This window comes from Protopterus annectens, chromosome 3.part1, assembly GCF_019279795.1.
Source record: "Protopterus annectens isolate FY-2018-M chromosome 3.part1, PAN1.0, whole genome shotgun sequence".
Lineage (NCBI taxonomy): Eukaryota > Metazoa > Chordata > Ceratodontiformes > Protopteridae > Protopterus > Protopterus annectens.
In genome coordinates, this window is record NC_056732.1 from 51,288,511 (window position 1) to 51,313,632 (window position 25,122).

A 25,122-nucleotide genomic window follows, 5' to 3' on the forward strand; every position below is an offset into this window, starting at 1 on the left:
TGACAGCGTTGATAAAAAAGAATGTGCCCCATTGATGGACATGTTTATGAGCAACTAAGAACTAAGTGACTTACTCGTTCTCAAACAAAAATAAACTGGCAACAGAAATATAAAAAGACTACAGTCTCAACTCAACTGAAGCTGATCAACATAAAACAAACAGTCTCCAGGATATATACAGACACACATATTACTACAACTTACTATATCAGATTACTTTTAACACGGCCTTCTGCAGCTCATGTCACACCAACTACGCTATCAGACCAAGCCATGAATGACACAGATACACCTCTGCTAAGTGTCACAAATCACATTAAAAACACTACATATTTAAAACTCCACATTGCAATACCAAAAGCAGTCCTACATGATGGTTAAGAGATTAGTGGCATAAACTATATTAATTGGAGATGTACTAAAGAATTATTTAGTACAGTAATTATAAACACTATAGAAAATGATTCATTTTAGTAAAGAAGCAGCTTCATAGAAAACTGTTTATATGATATAAATACAACTGACTGGCTGCTTACAGTGCTAAAAAACTAAGCCCTACTATGACAGTCTAAAGTTTCAAGTATTTAACAAAAGCAATACAGTTAAGGTTTGGTATTGAAATTCTAAACATCCATTTTACAATCAGCTTCTGCTTTACAGCTAAATGCACTACTGTTACAGTAGCACAGGAGACTTAACTGTAAACTTACATCTGCATCATACTGAGAACTTTCAACAAAATTACCAGGAACAATTCCAGAAATAGTCAGGGGCATACTGCATCTTTAATATATAGTACAATTAATCTGAGGCATCTTCAGATCAAATTCACATGTGAATTAATTTATCAAGTAAATGAAATCTGCAATTTTAAGTGTAGCATATGGTCTGTAAAAACTCACCATTTTTGAAAAGGATTAAGAGGAAAAGAGCAAAAATTAGAGTAAAAATCAGGGACAGTTGAAAGGTATACTGAGAAGCTTGCAAGTGGTTACAGCAGTTACACAGGGAATACTGAACAGCCTAAAAAACGAAACTACAGAGAAAAACATCTACTCTACACACTATTTCTAATTCTTACCAACAGCTACTTTAACCTCTTTGCTAGTTTTATATTCCCAAACACATTTGTTTAACTTTCACCTGATGTAAACCCAAAAAGTACCTGAAGAAAGCTCTACAGTTGAAATACTACATAGACTAGTACTCACAGTTTGAAAACACTTCCCTCATGAAGACACTCCTAGTGTACCCAGCGAATCTTACAGCACCATCTACAGGATTAAACTTGAGTCCTCCACTGCCTTTCTGTATTGTAACAGTCTACTGAAAAATTATCGGCTTTTGCTATCCCACTAAGAAAACCTTCCGATCTACTCTTTTGGAGCTGCTGATCATTTTTTTAGGCTGTATGTTTTATTCCAGTCATCAAACTTTCTGTCATTTTCCCTTTACTGAAGTTCTCAACTAACATTCATGCCACAGAACAAAGCAAGCTACAAATGAAAAAATGAACCAGTCCTGGACTGGATTAGAAGCCAGTTCAACACACACACACACAAACACACACACACCCCTTCTCTTTCATACAGTAACTAACGACTACTTTGAATTCCACACACTCCAATTCTGCTCTCATACATACTACTAGATTAAATTATGCATACATCTACCTTCTCTGTTCTGCCCCAGCAGCACACACATACAGCGACTCTCTCACAAAGCAACACACACACACACACCTACTCTCTTGCACAGCAACAAAGACTCTCAAATGAACGAACAGCTACTTTAAATTCCATACACACACACCTACTCTCACACAGTAACACACACACTTTATATCTCATACAAACAGAACAACAAATTTAAATTCCATACACATACGTACATACCCACACACATTCTCATACAGAAATAAACAGTTTACATTACACATGAACGCACATACACTTACCGTCTTTATAAGCCAAATGGCCACACGTGGAGACACAGACAACAACTCTTCTTTTGAACTGCAGCCTGGCTTAAATTCAGCGTGGGACTGCAGATTGCTTTTGTATGACGCTTGCATGTGACGCATACGCAGGTTTCACTTTAAAAGAGAAGATTCTTACAAACTAAACGTTTTTTTTTTTTTTTTAGCCTCCTGGCTAACCTACAGCTGTAAGTGGGAGGGTGCTAGCCTCGCCTCCCCACCCTCCAGTTTCTGCGCCAAGAAGAGCGCAAACTTAAAAAAAAAGTAAATAAATGCACAATGCGCCCTTTACAAGGCTGGCCTGTACGGCGCCCTAGGCGGTCGCCTAGTTCGCCTATGCCTAAGGCCAGCCATGACTCTAACACCTCACTTTATTATACTTCTTAAACTACTATACCTACTTCTAATTAGCACAACCTAATTATTATTCCATCACTACTTCTCTGTTAACACTCAGACTTACTTATCTACTAATACCTCACATTATATTTCTAATTAGCACAATCTAATTACTATTCCATCACTACTTCTTTGCTAACACTAATACTTGCTTATCTACTAATACATCCCTTTATTATGCTTCTTTAACTACTATACCTACTTCTAATTAGCACAACCTAATTACTATTCCATCACTACTTCTCTGTTAACACTCAGATTTACTTATCTACTAATATCTCACTTTATTATACTTCTTAAACTACTATACCTACTTCAAATTAACACAGCGTAATTACTATTCCATCACTACTTCTCTGTTAACAGTAAGACTTACTTATCTACTCTAATACATCACTTTATTATACTTCTTAAACTACTATACCTACTTCTAATTAGCACACCCTAATTACTATTCCATCACTACCTCTCTGTTAACACTCACACTTACTTATCTACTCTAATACCTCTCTTTATTATACTTCTTAAACTACTATACCTACTTTAAATTAGCCCAGCGTAAATCCTATTCCATCACTACTTCTCTGTTAACACTCAGACTTACTTATCGACCCTAATACCTCACTTTATTATACTTCTTAAACTACTATACCTACTTCTAATTAGCCCAGCGTAAATCCTATTCCATCACTACTTCTCTGTTAACACTCAGACTTACTTATCTCCCCTAATACCTCACTTTATTATACTTCTAAAACTACTATCCCTACTTCTAATTAACACAGCCTAATTTCTATTCCATCACTTATTCTCTCTTAACACTCAGACTTATTTATTTACTAATACCTCACTTTGTTGTACTTCTTAAATTACTATACCTAATTCTAATTAGCAGAACCTAATTGCTATTCCATCACTACCTCACTGTTAACACTCAGACCTACTTATCTACCCTAATACCTCACTTTATTGTACTTCTAAAACTGCTATCCCTACTTCTAATTAGCACAGCCTAATTTCTATTCCATGACTTATTCTCTCTTAACACTCAGACTTATTTATTTACTAATACCTCACTTTGTTGTACTTCTTAAATTACTATACCTAATTCTAATTATCAGAACCTAATTGCTATTCCATCACTACCTCACTGTTAACACTCAGACCTACTTATCTGCCCTAATACCTCACTTTATTGTACTTCTTAAACTACTATACCTACTTCTAATTAGCACAACCTAATTACCATTCCATCACTACTTCTCTGTTAACACTCAGACTTACATATCTACCCTAATGTCTCACTTTATTGTACTTCTTAAACAACTATACCTACTTCTAATTAGCACAATGTAATTACTATTCCATCACTACTTCTCTGTTAACACTCAGACTTACTTATCTACCAATACCTCACTTTATTATACTTCTTAAACTACTATACCTACTTCTGATTAGTAAAACCTAATTACCATTCCATCACTACTTCTCTGTTAATGCTCAGACTTACTTAGCTACCCCAATACCTCACTTTATTATACTTCTTAAACTACTATACCTACTTCTAATTAGCACAAATTAATTACTGTTCCATCACTACATCAGTAACACTCAGACTTACTTATCTACTAATACCCCACTTTATAGTACTTCTTAAACTACTATACCTACTTCTAATTAGCGCAACCTAATTGCTATTCCATAACTTCTTCTCTGTTAACACTCAGACTGCTAATACATCACTTTATTCTGCTTCTTAAGCTACTATACCTACTTCTAATTAGCAAAGCCTAATTACTATCCTATCAATACTTCTCTGTTAACACTCAGACTTACGTATCTACCCTAATACCTCACTTTATTGTTTTTCTTAAACTACTATACCTACTTCCAATTAGCACAACCTAATTACTATTCCATCACTACTTCTCTCTTAACACTCAGACTTACTTATATACTCTAATACCTCACTTTATTGTACTTCTTAAACTACTATACCTACTTCTAATTAGCACAACCTAATTACTATTCCATCACTACTTCTCTGTTAACGCACAGACCTACTTATCTACTCTAACACCTCACTTTATTATACTTCTTAAACTACTATACCTACTTCTAATTAGCACAACCTAATTATTATTCCATCACTACTTCTCTGTTAACACTCAGACTTACTTATCTACTAATACCTCACATTATACTTCTAATTAGCACAACCTAATTACTATTCCATCACTACTTCTCTGTTAACACTAATACTTACTTATCTACTAATACATCCCTTTGTTATGCTTCTTAAACTACTATACCTACTTCTAATTAGCACAACCTAATTACTATTCCATCAGTACTTCTCTGTTAACACTCAGATTTACTTATCTACTAATACCTCACTTTATTATACTTCTTAAACTACTATACCTACTTCAAATTAACACAGCGTAATTACTATTCCATCACTACTTCTCTGTTAACAGTAAGACTTACTTATCTACTCTAATACATCACTTTATTATACTTCTTAAACTACTACTATACCTACTTCTAATTAGCACACCCTAATTACTATTCCATCACTACCTCTCTGTTAACACTCACACTTACTTATCTACTCTAATACCTCTCTTTATTATACTTCTTAAACTACTATACCTACTTCTAATTAGCCCAGCGTAAATCCTATTCCATCACTACTTCTCCGTTAACACTCAGACTTACTTATCTGCTAATACCTCACTTTGTTTTTCTTCTTAAATTACTATACCTACTTCTAATTAGCACAACCTAATTACTATTCCTTCACTACCTCTCTGTTAACACTCAGACTTACTTATCTACCCTAATACCTCACTTTATTGTACCTCTTAAACAACTATGCCTACTTCTAATTAGCACAACCTAATTACTATTGCATCACTACTTCTCTGTTAACACTCAGACTTACTTCTCTACTAATACCTCACTTTATTATACTTCTTAAACTACTATACCTACTTCCAATTAGCATAACCTAATTGCTATTCCATCACTACTTCTCTGTTAACACTCAGACTTACGTATCTACCCTAATACCTCTCTTTATTGTACTTTTTAAACTACTATACCTACTTCTAATTTGCACAACCTAATTACTATTCCATCACCACTTTTGTAACACTCAGACTTATTTTCTACTAATACCTCACTTTATTGTACTTCGTAAACTACTATACCTACGTCTGATTAGTAAAACCTAATTACTATTCCATCACTACTTCTCTGTTAACACTCAGACTTACTTATATACTCTAATACCTCACTTTATTGTACTTCCTAAACTACTATCCCTACTTCTAATTAGCACAACCTAATTACTATTCCATCACAACTTCTCTGTTAACACACATACCTACTTATCTACTCTAATACCTCACTTTATTATACTTCTTAAACTACTATACCTACTTCTAATTAGCACAACCTAATTATTATTCCATCACTACTTCTCTGTTAACACTCAGACTTACTTATATACTAATACCTCACATTGTACTTCTTAAACTACTATACCTACGTCTAATTAACACAACCTAATTACTATTCCATCACTACTTCTCTGTTAACACTAATACTTACTTATCTACTAATACATCCCTTTATTATGCTTCTTAAACTACTATACCTACTTCTAATTAGCACAACCTAATTACTATTCCATCACTACTTCTCTGTTAACACTCAGATTTACTTATCTACTAATACCTCACTTTATTATACTTCTTAAACTACTATACCTACTTCAAATTAACACAGCGTAATTACTATTCCATCACTACATCTCTGTTAACAGTAAGACTTACTTATCTACCCTAATACATCACTTTATTATACTTCTTAAACTACTATACATACTTCTAATTAGCACACCCTAATTACTATTCCATCACTACCTCTCTGTTAACACTCAGACTTTATTATCTACTCTAATACCTCTCTTTATTATACTTCTTAAACTACTATACCTACTTCAAATTAGCCCAGTGTAAATCCTATTCCATCACTACGTCTCTGTTAACACTCAGACTTACTTATCTACCCTAATATCTCACTTTATTATATTTCTAAAACTACTATCCCTACTTCTAATTAGCACAACCTAATTACTATTCCATCACTACTTCTCTGTTAACATTCAGACTTACTTATCTACTAATACCTCACTTTATTGTACTTCTTAAACTACTATACCTACTTCTAATTAGCACAACCTAATTACCATTCCATCACCACTTCTCTGTTAACATTCAGACTTACTTATCTACCCTAATGTCTCACTTTATTGTACTTCTTAAACAACTATACCTACTTCTAATGAGCACAACCTAATTACTATTCCATCACTACTTCTCTGTTAACACTCAGACTTACTTATCTGCTAATACCTCACTTTATTGTTCTTCTTTAAGTACTGTACCTAGTTCTAATTAGCACAACCTAATTACTATTACATCACTACTGCTCTGTTAACTCTCAGACTTACTTATCTACTAATGTAGAAAACAACTCTCAAAAATCCACAAATCCACAAAAGAAGAACAGAAAAAAGCAAATTTATTCCTCTGACTTCTCAGCCTTAGCCTTCAAGGAGTAAAAAGCATAATAACACACTGCATTTATATATACAAAGTTAATTAGTAAAACAATAAATCAATAAATCAGTTAGTAATGATCTAATTTAAATAAATACTTTCCAATTTAAGTCTTCATTAAGACTTTGTGGGTACATAGTATTAAATTTTAAAATATACATAGCTTCCTTATGTATCAAAGCTTGTTTGATGTATGAAATATTATGCCAGGAACAATTTATTTTTTTCTAAAACTGTGGCTTGAAGTTCTTCATTTTTACTATTATGAAAGTCTTTGAAATGTGCAGCTACAGAACTTTCTTCTCTATTATTAATGATGTCCCTAGCATGTTCCAACAACCTAACTTTAAATGCCCGTTTGGTCTCACCAATATAGAATTTCTTACATGGGCATTTAAGGGCATAAATCACCTCTTCAGAGTTACAGCTGAAAACACCATAAGTGTTAAATCTAACATTATTAATGTGAGAAAATTTATTAACCACAAAACTACAAGCTTTACATTTCCCACACTTCAAAGTACCACTAAAAGATAAACTGCGTTGTAAACTAACCACAGGCATCTCAAATCTACTCTTTACTAAAAAATCTTTTATATTCCTACCTCTTTTGTATGAAAATCGTAAATCAACATCCAACCATAAAGACACATTATGTAGGGAACTGAAATAATTCCAATAATGATTAACTAACTTAACCAGTTCCCCACTAAAACAACCATAAGTTGAAACAAAGTATAAAATATCCCTCAGCTTAACTTTAACATTTTGCACATCTGAACACCTAGTATAAGCTTTATTAACAACTTTTTTTACACCTGTAACCACAAAACCTATTATAACTATTTTGTATAACTTCCCTATTATATCCCCTTTGACTAAAAGTATGCATTAATAAATTCAATTCCCTATTAAAACCAACTTTACTATTACATAATCTAGAAATCCTAAGAATTTCTCTATATGGCAAAGCTTCCAACGTATGTGGAGGATGACAACTAGTGCCATGCACATACTGTGTACCACCATCAAACTTCCTATTAACAGAAGTTACTAAACTCTTTCCATCAACAATATTTAAAATAATATCAAGGAAGGGAATAGATGTACCTTTTTTCAACCCATCAAATTCCAAAGAGAACCTGTTTCTATTCAGGTCTATAATAAAATTATCCACTAAAGTTTCACCACCTTCAACCAAAAAAATTAAATCATCCACAAACCTAAAATATTTAATAACATAATTCTGAAAAAAATATTTTCTATATAAAAATTCTGGTTCAAATAAACCCATAGCTAAATTTGCATACATGGGGGCAAAAGCTGCCCCCATGGCTGTACCTCGTTTTTGTTGATACAAACAATTATCAAATTCTAAAAAATTATTTGTCAAAGAAAAATTAATAAGCTCTAAAATATACTCTGTAGCAGGATAATCCCCTAGGAAAAACCTGACAGCCTCCATACCAAATTGATGACTAATATTTGTATAGAGGCTTTTAACATCGATGGTAATCCAATACATTTGCTTATTCCATTTAACTTCTTTAATTTTTTCTAAAAAATCAAAAACATCAGTAATATATGAAGGTAAAGTTTTGACCTTAGTTAACAAAAAATTTATGTAAAAAAAGACCCAAATTGTGCAAAAAATAATTACATCCCGAAACAATAGGTCTCCCTGGAGGTGTTGTCAAACTTTTATGTATTTTGGGAAGACAATAAAAGTTGGCCATTTTACAACCTTCTCTATTAAATTTTTTCTTTAAATCCATGTGAGAGAAATAGCCTAACCTTTCGCCCTTCCCAAGTAACTCATCATATTCCTTTAAAGCATTATTATATGAAGTATGTCCTCCCTTTTCATAAACATTTTCATCATTTAAATGTTCAATTCACATTCTAAAATATTGGGAATAATGCATAACAACAAGCTTGTTGCCTTTATCAGATGGCTTAAAGACAATTTCATTCATTTTACTCAATTTTAGAAAAGCCTTCCATTCTTTGAGACATAAGTTATACTGTATATTAGCTCTATATTTCATATATTCTTCAAATGCATGTTCAATAGAGAAATTTAATAAATTAACAAAATGCATGACATCATTATTTAAAACTGAAGGAACAAAGCTGCTAACTTGCTTAATGCAATTAGTATCAAATTTAAAATACGCATCATATGTGTCTTCAGATACACATGTATGGAAACTATCACATGAAGAATCAAAACTATCTAAAGAAGACACAACATTAACATTATTAAGTGAATTATGGAAAAAACTTTTTAAATGAAGCTTCCTACCAAATCTGTAAATATCCCTTTTCATTTCATGCATATGAGACACTACCGTTGGAATAAACTTCAATCCCCTATTGAGAACAGTTAACTCAATGTCCGTGAAAAGATGTCCCGACAAATTAATAACATAATCTGCATTTGGAGGTAAATAAAAAACATCACCATCTACCTCTTTTATATTCACCTTGTGGAAATTGTTCTCTTTGTGATGAACCTTGTGCATCCCTCTGGCGTTTTCTCCCCTGAAAACCTCCATGGGCATTGTTCGTCTCTCCACGAAAAGTTTGGTGAAATCTCTCAGATTGTTGAGGCTTCGGTAATGTTGGAAATTCTATGTTAGTATTGTCCATCTCTTCATAGGAGGTATAACCCCCTTCAGACGCTGAAAACGAAGAATTGTGATTACCTTCACTTCCATAGTCGTTTTGAAAACACACCCGATGACGTGGCTTCTTACGATTGGCTCTAGACAAAAAAGCCTTATTGTTCTCATAGTCACGTAAGTCCCTAAGTAATTTACCTTTCTTTCTTTCAAGCAACAAAGTCTCATAATCTCTTCATTTCTCATTCATACTGCTCAAAAAATCATCCATAGTTGGAGCAGAAGTACAAACTGTAAGATTTTCACACAGTCTCTTTATTTCTACACCCAGTTCACGCTGTTTAATTCTGTCACGCTCAATCAAAATCTGTACCCATTCGGAAACACATTTATGAGCGGATGCAACCCAGTGTTTGTGGAAAGCAATATCTGTGTCATTTTGCAAGTCCAAAGGGGTAGTTGGATCTTTATAAACTCTTAACCCCCTAGGTGTTATTTCCAAATCAACATACTTTTGTAAGCCACAGATGTTGAAATAAGTAGCCGTCTCTTTCCACATATTCTTCTCTAGCTCATCAAACAGGGACTTACTTTCATTACTGATAGAAGCCGGAAATTTACGTCGCACACTATTAAAGGGATTAGGGAAACGTTTATTCCTATCTTCCTCCCATTTATCCCAAACATTAGAAATATTACCAGTCACATTTCTTTGCGCAGAGCTTCTTTCAGCATGATCCGAGGTACTAGCTAAAAAATTGTCCAACGACATTTGTGTGCCATCCACAGTCTCTCTAAAAATGCGAGGCAAATGGAGTTGTGGATCACTCGCCATGAATATATGAACAACCAGAGAACCAACAGATAAATGTAGAAAACAACTCTCGAAAATCCACAAACCCACAAAAGAAGAACAGAAGAAAGCAAATGTATTCCTCTGACATCTCAGCCTTAGCCTTCAAGGAGTAAAAAACGTAATAACACACTGCATTTATATATACAAAGTTAATTAGTAAAACAATAAATCAATAAATCAATTAGTAATAATCTAATTTAAATAAATACTCTCCAATTTAAGTCTTCATTAAGACCTTGTGGGTACATAGTATTAAATTTTAAAATATACATAGCTTCCTTATGTATCAAAGCTTGTTTGATGTATGAAATATTATGCCAGGAACAATTTATTTTTTCTAAAACTGTGGCTTGAAGTTCTTCATTTTTAATTATTATGAAAGTCTTTGAAATGTGCAGCTACAGAACTTTCTTCTCTATTATTAATGATGTCCCTAGCATGTTCCAACAACCTAACTTTAAATGCCCGTTTGGTTTCGCCAATATAGAATTTCTTACATGGGCATTTAAGGGCATAAATCACCCCTTCGGAGTTACAGCTGAAAACACCATAAGTGTTAAATCTAACATTATTAATGTGAGAAGATTTATTAACCACAAAACTACAAGCTTTACATTTCCCACACTTCAAAGTACCACTAAAAGAGAAACTGCATTGTAAACTAACCACAGGCATCTGAAATCTACTCTTTACTAAAAAATACCTCACTTTATTGTACTTCTTAAACTACTATAACTACTTCTGATTAGTAAAACCTAATTACTATTCCATCACTACTTCTCTGTTAACACTCAGACTTACTTAGCTACTCCATTACCTCACTTTATTATACTTCTTAAACTACTATACCTACTTCTAATTAGCACAGATTAATTACTATTCCATCACTACTTCAGTAACATGCAGACTTACTTATCTACTAATACCTCACTTTATTGTACTTCTTAAACTACTATACCTACTTCTGATTAGTAAAACCTAATTACTATTCCATCACTACTTCTCTGTTAACACTCAGACTTACTTAGCTACTCCAATACCTCACTTTATTATACTTCTTAAACTACTATACCTACTTCTAATTAGCACAAATTAATTACTATTCCATCACTACTTCAGTAACACTCAGACTTACTTATCTACTAATACCCCACTTTATAGTACTTCTTAAACTACTATACCTACTTCTAATTAGCACAATCTAATTACTATTCCATCACTACTTCTCTGTTAACACTCATACATACTTATCTACCCTAATACCTCACTTTATTTTACTTCTTAAACTACTATACTTCTAATTAGCACAACCTACTTACTATTCCATCACTACTTCTCTGTTAACACTCAGACTTACTTATCTACTCTAATAACTCACTTTATTGTACTTCTTAAACTACTATACCCACTTCTAATTAGCACAACCTAATTACTATTCCATCACTACTTCTCTGTTAACACTCAGACTTACATATCTACTAATACCTCACTTTATTGTACTTCTTAACTACTATACCTACTTCTAATTAGCACAACCTAATTACTATTCCATCACAACTTCTCTTTTAACACTCAGACTTACTTATCTACCCTAATACCTCACTTTTTTGTACTTTTTAAATTACTATACCTACTTCTAATTAGCACAACCTAATTACTAATCCATCACTACTTCTCTGTTAACACACAGACTTACTTATCTACTCTAATACCTCACTTTATTATACTTCTTAAACTACTCTACCTACTTCTAATTAGCAACACCTAATTAGTATTCCATCAATACTTCTGTAACACTCAGACTTACTTATCTACTAATATCCCACTTTATAGTACTTCTTAAACTACTATACCTTCTTCTAATTAGCACAACCTAATTACTATTCCATCAGTAATTCTCTGTTAACACTCAGACTTACTTATCTACTAATACCTCACTTTATTGTACTTCTTAAACTACTATACCTACTTCTAATTAGCACAACCTAATTACTATTCCATCACTGCTTCTCTGTTAACACTCAGACTTACTTATCTACTAATACCTCACGTTATTGTACTTCTTAAACTACTATGCCTTCTTCTAATTAGCACAACCTAATTACTATTCCATCAGTAATTCTCTGTTAACACTCAGACTTACTTATCTACTAATACCTCACTTTATTGTACTTCTTAAACTACTATACCGACTTCTAATTAGCACAACCTACTTACTATTCCATCACTACTTCTCTGTTAACACTCAGACTTACTTATCTACTAATACCTCACTTTATTGTACTTCTTAAACTACTATACCTACTTCTCTACTTATCTGTCAACATTCACACTTACTTATCTACCCTGATACCTCAGATCACTGTATTTCTTAAACTACTATACCTACTTCTAATTAGCACAACCTAATTACTATTCCATCACTACTTCTCTGTTAAAACTCAGACTTAGGTATTTACTAATACCTCACTTTATTGTACTTCTTAAACTACTATACCTGCTTCTAATTAGCACAACCTAATTACTATTCCATCTCTACTTCTTTGTTAACACTAAGACTTACTTATCTATTAATACCTCACTTTATTGTACTTCTTAAACTACTATACCTACTTCTAATTAGCACAACCTAATTGCTATTCTATCACTACTTCTCTGTTAACATTCAGACTTACTTATCTACTCTAATACCTCACTTTTTTATACTTCTTAAACTGCTATACCTACTTCTAATTAGCACAATCTAATTACTATTCCATCACTACTTTTCTGTTAACACCCAGGCTTACCTATCTACTAATACCTCACTTTATTGTACTTCTTAAACTACTATACCTACTTCTAATTAGCACAACCTAATTGCTATTCCATCACTACTTTTCTTATAACACTCAGACTTACTTATCTACCCTAATACCTCACTTTTTTGTACTTCTTAAACTACTATACCTACTTCTAATTAGCACAACCTAATTACTATTCCATCACTACTTCTGTTAACTCTCAGACTTACTTATCTATTAATATCTCACATTATTGTACTTCTTAAACTACTATACGTACTTCTAATTACCACAACCTAATTACTATCCTATCATTACTTCTCTGTTAGCACTCAGACTTATTTATCTACTAACACCTCACTTTATTATACTTTTTAAACAACTATACCTACTTCCAACTAGTACAACCTAATTACTATTCCATCACTACTTCTCTGTTAACACTCAGACTTTCTTATCTACTAATACCCCACTTTATAGTACTTCTTAAACTAATATACCTACTTGTAATTAGCACAACCTAATTACTATTCCATCACTACTTCTCTGTTAACACTCAGACTTACTTATCTACTAATACCTCACTTTATTGTGCTTCTTAAACTACCATACCTACGTCTAATTAGCACAACCTAATTACTATTCCATCACTACTTCTCTGTTAACACTCAGACTTACTTATCTACTCTAATACCTCACTTTATTATACTTTTTAAACTACAAAACCTACTTCTAATTACCACAACCTAACTACTATCCTATCACTACTCTTCTGTTAACACTCAGACTTACTTATCTACTAATACCTCACTTTATTATACTTCTTAAACTACTATACCTACTTCCAATTAGCACAACCTAATTACTATTCCATCACTACTTCTCTGTTAACACTCAGACTTACTTATCTGCTAATACCTTACTTTATTGTTCTTCTTAAACTACTATACCTACTTCTAATTAGCACAAACTACTTACTATTCCATCACTACTTCTCTGTTAACATTCACACTTACTTATCTACCCTAATAACTCACTTTATTATACTTTTTAAACTTCAAAACCTACTTCTAATTACCACAACCTAATTACTATCCTATCACTACTTCTCTGTTAACACTCAGACTTACTTATCTACTCTAATACCTCACTTTATTATACTTTTTAAACTACAAAACCTACTTCTAATTGCCACAACCTAATTACTATCCTATCACTACTTCTCTGTTAACACTCAGACTTATTTATCTACTAATACCTCACTTTATTATACTTTTTAAACTACTATACCTACTTCCAATTAGCACAACCTAATTACTATTCCATCACTACTTCTCTGTTAACTCTCAGACTTACTTATCTACTAATACCTCACTTTATTGTACTTCTTAAACTACTATACCTACTTCTAATTAGCAACACCCTAATTACTATTCCATCAGTACTTCTCTGTTAACTCTCAGACTTACTTATTTACTAATACCTCATTTTATTGTACTTCTAAAACTACTATACCTACTTCTAATTAGCACAACCTACTTACTATTCCATCACTACTTCTCTGTTAACATTCACACTTACTTATCTACCCTAATAACTCACTTTATTATACTTTTTAAACTTTAAAACCTACTTCTAATTACCACAACCTAATTACTATCCTATCACTACTTCTCTGTTAACACTCAGACTTACTTATCTACTAATACCTCACTTTATTATACTTCTTAAACTACTATGCCTACTTACAATTAGCACAACCTAATTACTATTCCATCACTACTTCTCTGTTAACACTCAGACTTACTTATCTACTAATACCTCACTTTATTGTACTTCTTAAACTACTATACCTACTTCCAATTAGCACAACCTAATTACTATTCCATCACTACTTCTGTTAACTCTCAGACTTACTTCTCTACTAATACCTCACTTTATTATACTTCTTAAATTACTATACCTACTTCTAATCAGCACAACCTAATTAACATTCCATCACTACTTCTCTGTTAACACTCAGACTTACTTATCTACTAATACCTCACTTTATTATACTTCTTAAACTGCTATACCTACTTCTAATTAGCACAACCTACTTACTATTCCATCACTACTTCTCTGTTAACACTCAAACTTACTTATCTACTCTAATACCTCACTTTATTATACTTTTTAAACTACAAAACCTACTTCTAATTACCACAACCTAATTACTATCCTATCACTACTTCTCTGTTAACACTCAGACTTACTTATCTACTAATACATCACTTTATTATACTTCTTAAACTACTATACCTACTTCCAATTAGCACAACCTAATTACTATTCCATCACTACTTATTTTAACTATCAGACTTACTTATCTACTAATAACTCACTTTATTATACTTCTTAAACTACTATACCTACTTCTAATTAGCACAACCTAATTACTATTCCATCACTACTTCTCTGTTAACACTCAGACTTACTTATCTACTAATACCTCACTTTATTGTACTTCTTAAACTACTATACCTTCTTCTAATTAGCACAACCTAATTACTATTCCATCACTACTTCTGTTAACTCTCAGACTTACTTATCTACTAATAACTCACTTTATTATACTTCTTAAACTACTATACCTACTTTTAATTAGCACACCCTAATTATTATTCCATCACTACTTCTCTGTTAACACTCAGACTTACTTATCTACTAATACCTCACTTTATTGCACTTCTTAAACTACTATACCTACTTCTAATTAGCACAACCTAATTACTATTCCATCTCTACTTCTCTGTTAACACTAAGACTTACTTATCTACTGATACCTCACTTTTTATACTTCTTAAACTACTATACCTACTTCTAATTAGCACAATATAATTACTATTCCATCACTACTTCTCTGTTAACTCTCAGACTTACTTATCTTCTAATACCTCACTTTATTGTACTTCTTAAACTACTATACCTACTTCTAATTAGCACAACCTAATTACTATTCCATCACTACTTCTCTGTTAACATTTAGACTTACTTATCTACTAATACCTCACTTTATTGTACTTCTTAAACTACTATACCTACTTCAAATTAGCACAGCCTAATTACTATTCCATCACTACTTCTCTGTTAACACTAAGACTTACTTATCTACTAATACCTCACTTTATTGTACTTCTTAAACTACTATACCTACTTCTAATTAGCACAACCTAATTACTATTCCATCACTTTTTCTCTGTTCACACTCAAACTTACTTAGCTACTAATACCTCACTTTATTGTACTTCTTAAACTACTATACCTACTTCTAATTAGCATAACCTAATTACTGTGCTATCACTTTTTCTCTGTTAACACTCTGACTTACTTATATACTCTAATACCTCACTTTATTGTACTTCTTAAACTACTACACCTACTTCTAATTAGCACATCCTAATTACTATTCCATCACTACTTCTGTTAACACTCAGACTTACTTATCTACTAATACTTCACTTTGTTATACTTCTTAAACTACTATGCCTACTTCTCATTAGCACAACCTAATTACTATTTCATCACTACTTTTCTGTTAACACTCAAACTTACTTATTTACTAACACCTCACTTTATTGTACTTCTTAAACGACTATACCTACTTCTAATTAGCACAACATAATTACTATTCCATCACTACTTCTCTGTTAACACTCAGACTTACTTATCTACTCTAATACCTCACATTATTGTACTTTTTAAATTTCTCCTACCTATCTTATACACCACTCTTCTATCTATAAAGTCTCAGTGCACGACTTGTAAGTTTAATGTTTGTGAATAGTAATACAAATGTTTTCATACTGACTTTCACACTATATAGTCACTGAAACTGCATTACAAAATGTGTTATTTTAAATACTGGTTATATTAATTAAGATACCTTGGAGCTTTTCTCCCTGACCCTCCACTGAAAAAGGGCACCAGTTGGACTTTTCCAGTAAATAAATGCCAATAAACAAATAGATGAACAACTGATGTTTACCCAAACTGATAATATCACTGACTCTTTTGTTCTCAGTTTCTGTTTTCACACTGTATAGGCTGAAATGAAGCTGCTGCTCAGGGTGCAGTCATCTTGGAACTTGGAACTCCTTACTAATACCGATCTGTCCTGTAAATGCAACAGCGATGAAAGTGATGACAGACAAGTGAGACAGGAAGTGACACCCAAGAACTGTATCCGCTCCAAGTAAAGTGAAACAGAACGAAAACAGACAAGGGATAGCTAAGCTTTCAAAATTAGAAAGAAGAAGGGGACAAGCATGTAATCAAAAAGGTATAATGTCAGCCTCAGTACTAACATAATAAACTACCAGTCCCCTCTATCTAATTCAGGTTCATAAGTAAGTAGTAGGCCAGTTGCTCTTGTGGGCCATTTTAAACCTAGCCAACTTGCCGTTTGATGCTTGAATTACCCTATCCCATTTAGTGTTAGATTGGGCTTACCTATCCCATGGTTGATAATTACAGTATATATACATTACCTTTAATGAGAATAACTGGGATCATACTATAGATAATTTGAGGAGACCCATGTATGGGATAAAGATTTAGGAACTGCCTCTATTCATTTGTAGTACATGGAGCAGTCCTGGAGTAAATTTTCTATTACCCATCCATAGATCCAAGTTATACCTGAGTATGAATAGGGATGAACTGTGTTTTGTGTGGATGGGAAGTCTGTTTCATAGAAGCGATTCCCTCAAACCATTCCAATGATGTTGCAAAACAGGTTTAGATCCTCACATTGTGTGGGGCATAAACTGTAGCAGATGCTTGGTAGAATTGTGACAAGTAGTTTGCAACAGTTTAAAAGAACAGAATAGCTTTTTTCACCTCCTGTCTGAGTAGAGGACTTTTTTTGCTCAGCAATTGAAACTTGAAGTGAACAACTGGAGGATAGCACCAGATTTTTTCTTTTGTATGGAGATTTTCTCCCCAGGCCTCTGCTGAAAAAGGGTACTTGCCCAGTCGAACTATCCTGGTCAACTAATGTTAAATAAATAAATAAATAAATAAATAAAGCATTCTAAAAACTAATCCAACACAGGAATGGAGATAGGAGGTTTTGTCAATAGGGATGACTCCAACTAGGAATACAGAGAGTAGGTAGGAGGGGGCTGAAATTTACTGGAGGAAAATGGCAAACAAACCAAAATATTGGGAACAAATAATTAGAGCGGGAAATGTAATAGAATGGGAAGAGGCTAAAAAGACATTTGGATTTTAAGTTAGAGACTACCTTTTCTGTCAGAGATTGATATCAGAGTACAGGCAAACAGAAAGGGATAGGGAAATCCTACGTGAAAGACCTGCTCTGGTAGAGTTTTTAGTCGAATCTAAAACAGAAGCTGGTGTTAAAAAATGATAATTAGGAGGGGATATAATATATCAGACTATAACTACAGGAATCAATAAGAGGAGGTTAGAAAAGACTGGGAGGAGAGACTGGATCAGCAATTCAGGAAGAAACAATGGGGAGATATATGTGTGGCTCCAAATATGGTTAAAGTTTAGAAGATTTAGGAATTTAGCTTGGAAGCATTTGCATAGGTATTTTTATACCCCAAGCAGACTCCAAAGAATTTTTCCTCCGGGAGATGCCAAATGTTGGAGATAATGGGGAAGAAAGAGGTAAATGGGGACATATGTTTTGGGAGTGTAATCGGTTGACAGAAATTCCCTACAGAGTACTCTGTCAGACATACTGGACATGCAAATGGGTGTACCTAAGGAAATGATTTTTTCTTTAACTGGGATACGGGATCTGAATTGCATAGACATAGTAAGGCCTTGCTACGTTTAATTCTGGTGGCTGCCAAAAAAGCAATATCTAGAAAATGGAAATTAAAGTCTAAACCAACCATATTTGAAGTAATGAATATTGTAACAGAAATAAAATAATTGGAATTGGAATCTTTAAAAAGGGTAGGAGCAAATTCAAATTGTGGGAACAATACATGAAGAAAAATGTTTTGGAGAGGGGATGACATTTCAGGGAAGGCAGAAACTGACCAATTTATGTAATGTTGGATTGGTTATACTTTACAGAAGAATATATGTGATGTATAATGTTTGTAATGGCAATCATGTTAATATGGTTTGTTTTCTTTTATATAACTGTAAGTTTGCCTATGTCACAAGTATTAATTCAATAAATTTGTTTTAAAATATAAACACATATTTAACTTCCTTTACACTTCCTAGACAACTGTTAGTTTCATTTTCCATAATAATATGTTTGAAATGACCAGCGATGCTCAACAAATTCCTGTAAGAAATATTTAGCCTTAAATTACTTAAAACATAGTCAGAATGCACTGTGTACCAATGTAATTTCAAAACATGTGCCAGCCTTTCAACGAAGGGACATAATGCATTACAAAATAAACATCCTCTTTCTCAACAGTTTTAAAATTAATTTTCCGACATAAGTTAGATCCATGATGGCTCATGATACAGCCTTCCAACACTTTCTAAAATGACAAAACTATATGTCTATCTGTATACCCTCTCTTACCACCTCAGAAGCCATCCTTTAGAATTCTTCATCTTCAGAGCATAGATTTTTTGACCTGGTAAATTCTCCTTAGGGGAATGAATCCAAAAGGTGTGAAGGATGGATACTAGTAGCAAACAAAAAGGTGTCTGCTGAGACAGGCTTTCTATATAATGTAGACTGAAACTTATTGTCTGTAATATATATATATATATATATATATATATATATATATATATATATATATATATATATATATAGATATATATATATATAAATGTCCAAAAACTGAAGAAAAACAAATTCCAAGATACTTATTTTGCAAACAACTCATAAGTGCATTAAACATCTCAAAAGATCCTTTAAAATAAATAAAAAGATTAACAATATAACATTTGTAACAAACATTATTTTATAATAATAATTTTATTTATTTATTTATTTGACATTTGTTGACTGGGATAGTCTGACTGAGATGGTGCCCTTTTTCAGCAGAGACCCAGGGAGATAAGCTGCACAATCATATACAACAGTTTAACACACTAACAAATATAGAGAGCATATATCTCCTTAATAAGGAAAAAACATAAAGTTTTTTTATGACACATAAATGCCTGGTCTAGTTGAACATTTACTGTTGTAGTAAATTTACTTACACAACTGTACTTTCTCATATGCTTACTTTAACAGTTCTTCCATCTAACATACCTGTGTTCCTGTTCTGCTGTAACAAGCTGTATTCATCATTTTTTACCAAGCACCATAGTCTAGGTATATCATTTAAGATTCGTACAGTGTTTTGAAAGACATCCTGTAATGAATTTCTTCAGTAAAAATCCCATAATTTGCACCTTCAATCTGAGAAACAACAGCTCAGTACTAGTACAACACATCCAAAGGCTTTTCATTTAGCAAGGCTGCTGCCATAGCTCCATCCTGTTTTGCACCTCTAAGTTTATTTGTTTCAGGTGATTTCTGTTCTGTTTCAAGGTAGAAAAACTTCCTTTTTTTTGTTTCTTCTTATTTCACTGTTGGAGGGAAATAACTCCCTGTGCATGCATGTGGGGTCCAGCCCACCCAACCGTGGGCATTCCTCTGACAGTATTGTCAATGGAATAAGTGAGAGAACAGAGTGATCCTGTGAAAACAGTTCTAGCTGATGAGCATCACCTTGAAAAATAACTGTTTATAAATGAATACTCTGCAGACTGAGACGTTCTCAAATATTTAAAGCTGCAGTAAGTGCCTACTTGACTTTGATGACTTTGCACAGTCAGTTTGAATATTTTCTGGTCATACTGAAAAAGAAAGGGATTTGGTCGGCAGTGGTGAACTCCCGAAACTGCCTTTACTGGCAACTAATATTTTCTTCATTTACTTCTGTGTCTTACTGGCATGCATGAATCTGACTGTGTATTTATTCTCTGTTCATGTGGGTTTTCTATAGGCGCTCCAGTTTCATTCCGCATTCCAAAGACATGCATGAGATGGACTGGACACTCTTAAAATGGCAATAGATATGATTGTGAATGTGGTATGGAAGAACAACCATGGCAGGGCTAGCCATGTGAGCATTGGCTCTATATGATTGTTGTTGAAGTGACACCCTGACCCCAAGGGTAAAAATGGGGGGGGTTGTGGATGGATGGAAGGATGGATATCAAAACATCCAAAAATGGAATTCTATCATTTTCAAATTCAAAATAAAAATCAAGTCCAAAATAATTTTGCAAATGATTCAAAAAAATCAATAAACATCTCAAAAGAACCTTTGACAATTAAAATAGATAATCAGTATAACATTTATAAAAAATAAATAGTTTTTATAATAATCTTTATATGTAAAAGCCTCCCCACATTAATCCATAAACAAACCTTGTGCCCATCACATTATTCGACATATCCTCTACATCTATATAAATGGGATAGAGCTGATAACCCTAAATCAAGTGGTACAGAAATATCAGGACTGTTAACATAAACTGTAACTAAACAGTAATAATACTGCAAAATAACTTTTTTTAATTTCATGTAAGAGTGTGAATGGTCTCATATATAAGATGTCAATTGTACTACATACAGTTACAAAATCATATGCAAAATTGTCTCACCCTCTCCAATTTTTATTATTTATTTATTTATTTATTTTATTTTATTTTACATTTGTTAACCGGGGGTGTCTGACTGAGCTGAAAAGGCCCTTTTTCAGCAGAGGCCCGGGGAGAAAAGCTCCACAAAGAAAAATTACAGACACATTTAGTTATTTAGACATAATCAGTATACACACAAATTACAAGAGACATGTTTTTACAGTGGTATGCGGCACAAACAGTTACAGTGGAGAGAACAATCAAAAAAATATTAATTTTAAAAATAAAGGTAAGTAATAGATTTGTGGTGTACAGCTGAACTTTGGAATGTAGATAGAATACATACATAGTACACAGGTACAGTACATACATTGTAGATTAGCCAGTGTTTGTGAGTAAGATTGAAAAACTATTATCAATTGCTCTAGATTAAGTATGTATATGTTTTAGAATATATTTAGAATGTATATAGCCACCCAACCTGGGAAACTGTTGACCTGTCCAAGGGGCTAGCTAGACTGACTGAGAAAATAACTCAAGTACCAAGAAACCACCCAAGAAAGCTGAATAGTTGAAGAGCTCCACATAGAACACCAGTACGATGTTAAAATACAGCTTTATTAACAAAATTTTAACGCTGAATATACATAGGGCATTTTCGACAAAGAACTCCAACAATAAAATAAATAAGCTTTCATACCATTGCTTTGTCAGGTTCATGAAAGTGCTCCAGTACTTAGAATAAATACCCAGCTGAGATGTCATTTCCTCAAAATGTTGACATCACTTCCTATGTTACATCAACTTAATACAGGTTTTATTGAAATATATCCATTTAGACCTGGCATTAAATCAGCTCTTAATCTACTTATGCATTTGTATTCATCATTTTTCTGTACTAATTGTTACATCACCATCTCTAAGGTTCTAATTTATATATTTTTATATTGCAGAATAGCAAAATTAAAACTGTGTTTCACATTTTTCTTCTATATATTTATATAGTGCACCTCATATCTATTTTTTTCTCTTAATTTCAGGTATATGGTCACATATTCTGTCTTCCAGCTGTCTTTTGGATGTTCCACCATAAAAGACAGGACATGATTTGGACATAGCAATGTAAACAAAATTCATACAGTCACAATCTGCATAAACCTTTAATGTGTATGCATTTTCATAGTTGGGTACATAAATACTTTGTCTTTAAATATATACTTACAGATGTGGCATTTATTACAAGGAAACATGTCTTGACTTTGAATAGTTCTTATATTAAACTCATGTTGTTGTTATTCTTTTTTAAATGTTGTGACCTCTTATACTCACATGGGGTTCTGTCAGTTATGACATCACCAAGACTTTCTACATAATTCAAACTATGTCAATGTCTGCATATTAAGTCCTGGATGTCTGTTATGAGTCAAAATTAATCTCATATACTTTCCCTCTTAATTGATTCTATTATGCTCATAGAGGCCATCTGAAAACACATATTTACTATTCATTGTACAACCTTCCAACAATGATATCTATTGTAAAACTAGTTCCTTACTGTTACCTCTTTTCTAAAAATCAAAAGATATGTAATTTGGTTGTTTCTCTAAGACTTCTTTATTAGACTTTAATCTTGCTGTATTTGGGAGGGTGGCCTAATGGTTAAGGTGTCTGCTTTACAAACACAAGGTGTAGAGTTTGTGCCTCACAAGGGATAATTGGCTAGGCTTAAAATGGCTCTCAAGGGCAGTTAGCTTAGTACTAATCTATGAACCTATGTATCATTTTTTCTTTCACAATATTCTTAAATATAAATTCTGGATGCATACAATTTCTATGTAAGTAAACATTTTAACCTCTTTCTTCTGAAGCATTGAGACACTATAATTCATACTCTTATAAATCTTAGCCAGCACATAAAATAAAGGTATACAGGGATTTACCATAATCAAATTTCCCTTAATTTATCTGTAATGATGCCCTTTTGTAGCAGTATGTCTGTGATAGACAGAACACCATCTTGTATTTCATATAATGTTTTTTTCATTCAGCTTGCAATATTCCTTTTGATTAAGTAAACTTAATCACATTCTTAAATACATTTCCTTGTGTATTATTACAGTGTTACCTCCTTATCAGCTGATTTGTCAATTAAGGATTTATTTTTTCTAAACATCTTAAAGCCCACCACTCCTGTTTAGTTAAGTTATATCTAATAGCAGATTTTGAACAATTTTTCAAATACTCTAGAATTTCTTTCTTCACACTATCATAAAAAACTGATACTACTCTATTTGCAAAAGGTAGAACAAAACTTTTCTGACTTGTATCGATATTCAGGGGGACATGATAAAATGAAATATTTAGGAGTATGGATTAAAAAGAATTCTGTTGTGCAGCTAAGGATATGTGGAAAGAGACTAAACAAAAGATAATACAAAACCAAGAAATTCTAAGCTCTGTTTTATGGATATGGATAGCAAGATACAAGCAGTTAAATTGCATTTAGTCCCTTTAATTTTGTACATAGGCCAGGCATATTTTTATCAACCAGAGGAGAAGTTGTGGATAGCTATTAATAAAGAGCTGAAAGATTTTATCTGGGATATGAAGATGGCAAGAGTCAAGTGGGATAAGTTAATTCTTCCAATAGAAAAAGGTGGTCTGGGATCATCTGATTTGAAGGTGTATTGCAGAGCTACACATTTAAGGCTCCTATACACAGCACAAGCAAAACCTGTAATTCAAAATGGAAAGGGATGATGATGAAACAGGGGGGAGCTCAAGAAACAAGGAGAGACTGGGATTTTGGATGCAGGCCTTTAAGGAAAATAACAATAATCATACAGAATATTATATCCATAAAGTAGCAGAAAGTATTTTAAGAACTAAGCCAAGATGGGAATGGAGTAAGGAGATTCTGCCAACAGGGATGACTGCAATTATGGATATAGACAATAGGCAAGAGGGGGGTTGGAATTTACTGGAGAAAACTGGCAAAGGAACCAAGGTACTGGTAGCAAATAATTAGAGAAGGAAAGGTAATAGAATGGGAAGAGGTCAATAATTTATTTGGACTGCAGGCTAGAGATCGCCTTCTCTATCAAGGATTGATATCAGAGTATAGACAAAGAGAAACAAATAGGAGAATTGTAATTGAAAGACCAGTGTTGGTAGAGTTTTTAGTAGAATCTAGAATAGAAGCTGCTGTTAAAAAAGG

General features: G+C 32.9%; 1 protein-coding gene across 4 annotated transcripts in view; it reads right to left on the reverse strand.

The window, feature by feature from the left end:
- RAD54B (RAD54 homolog B) overlaps window positions 1-25,122 on the reverse strand; it is a 1,676,581-nt gene that overhangs the window by 941,841 nt on the left and 709,618 nt on the right. Inside the window, exon 1 of one of the 4 annotated variants that reach the window (XM_044066561.1) lies at window positions 1,166-1,204. The exons of the other annotated variants lie outside the window; for them this stretch is intronic. The gene's annotated coding sequence lies outside the window, so the exon portion shown is untranslated. Of the gene's footprint in view, window positions 1-1,165; window positions 1,205-25,122 lie in introns of those variants that run through there. 4 annotated transcript variants of the gene reach the window in all.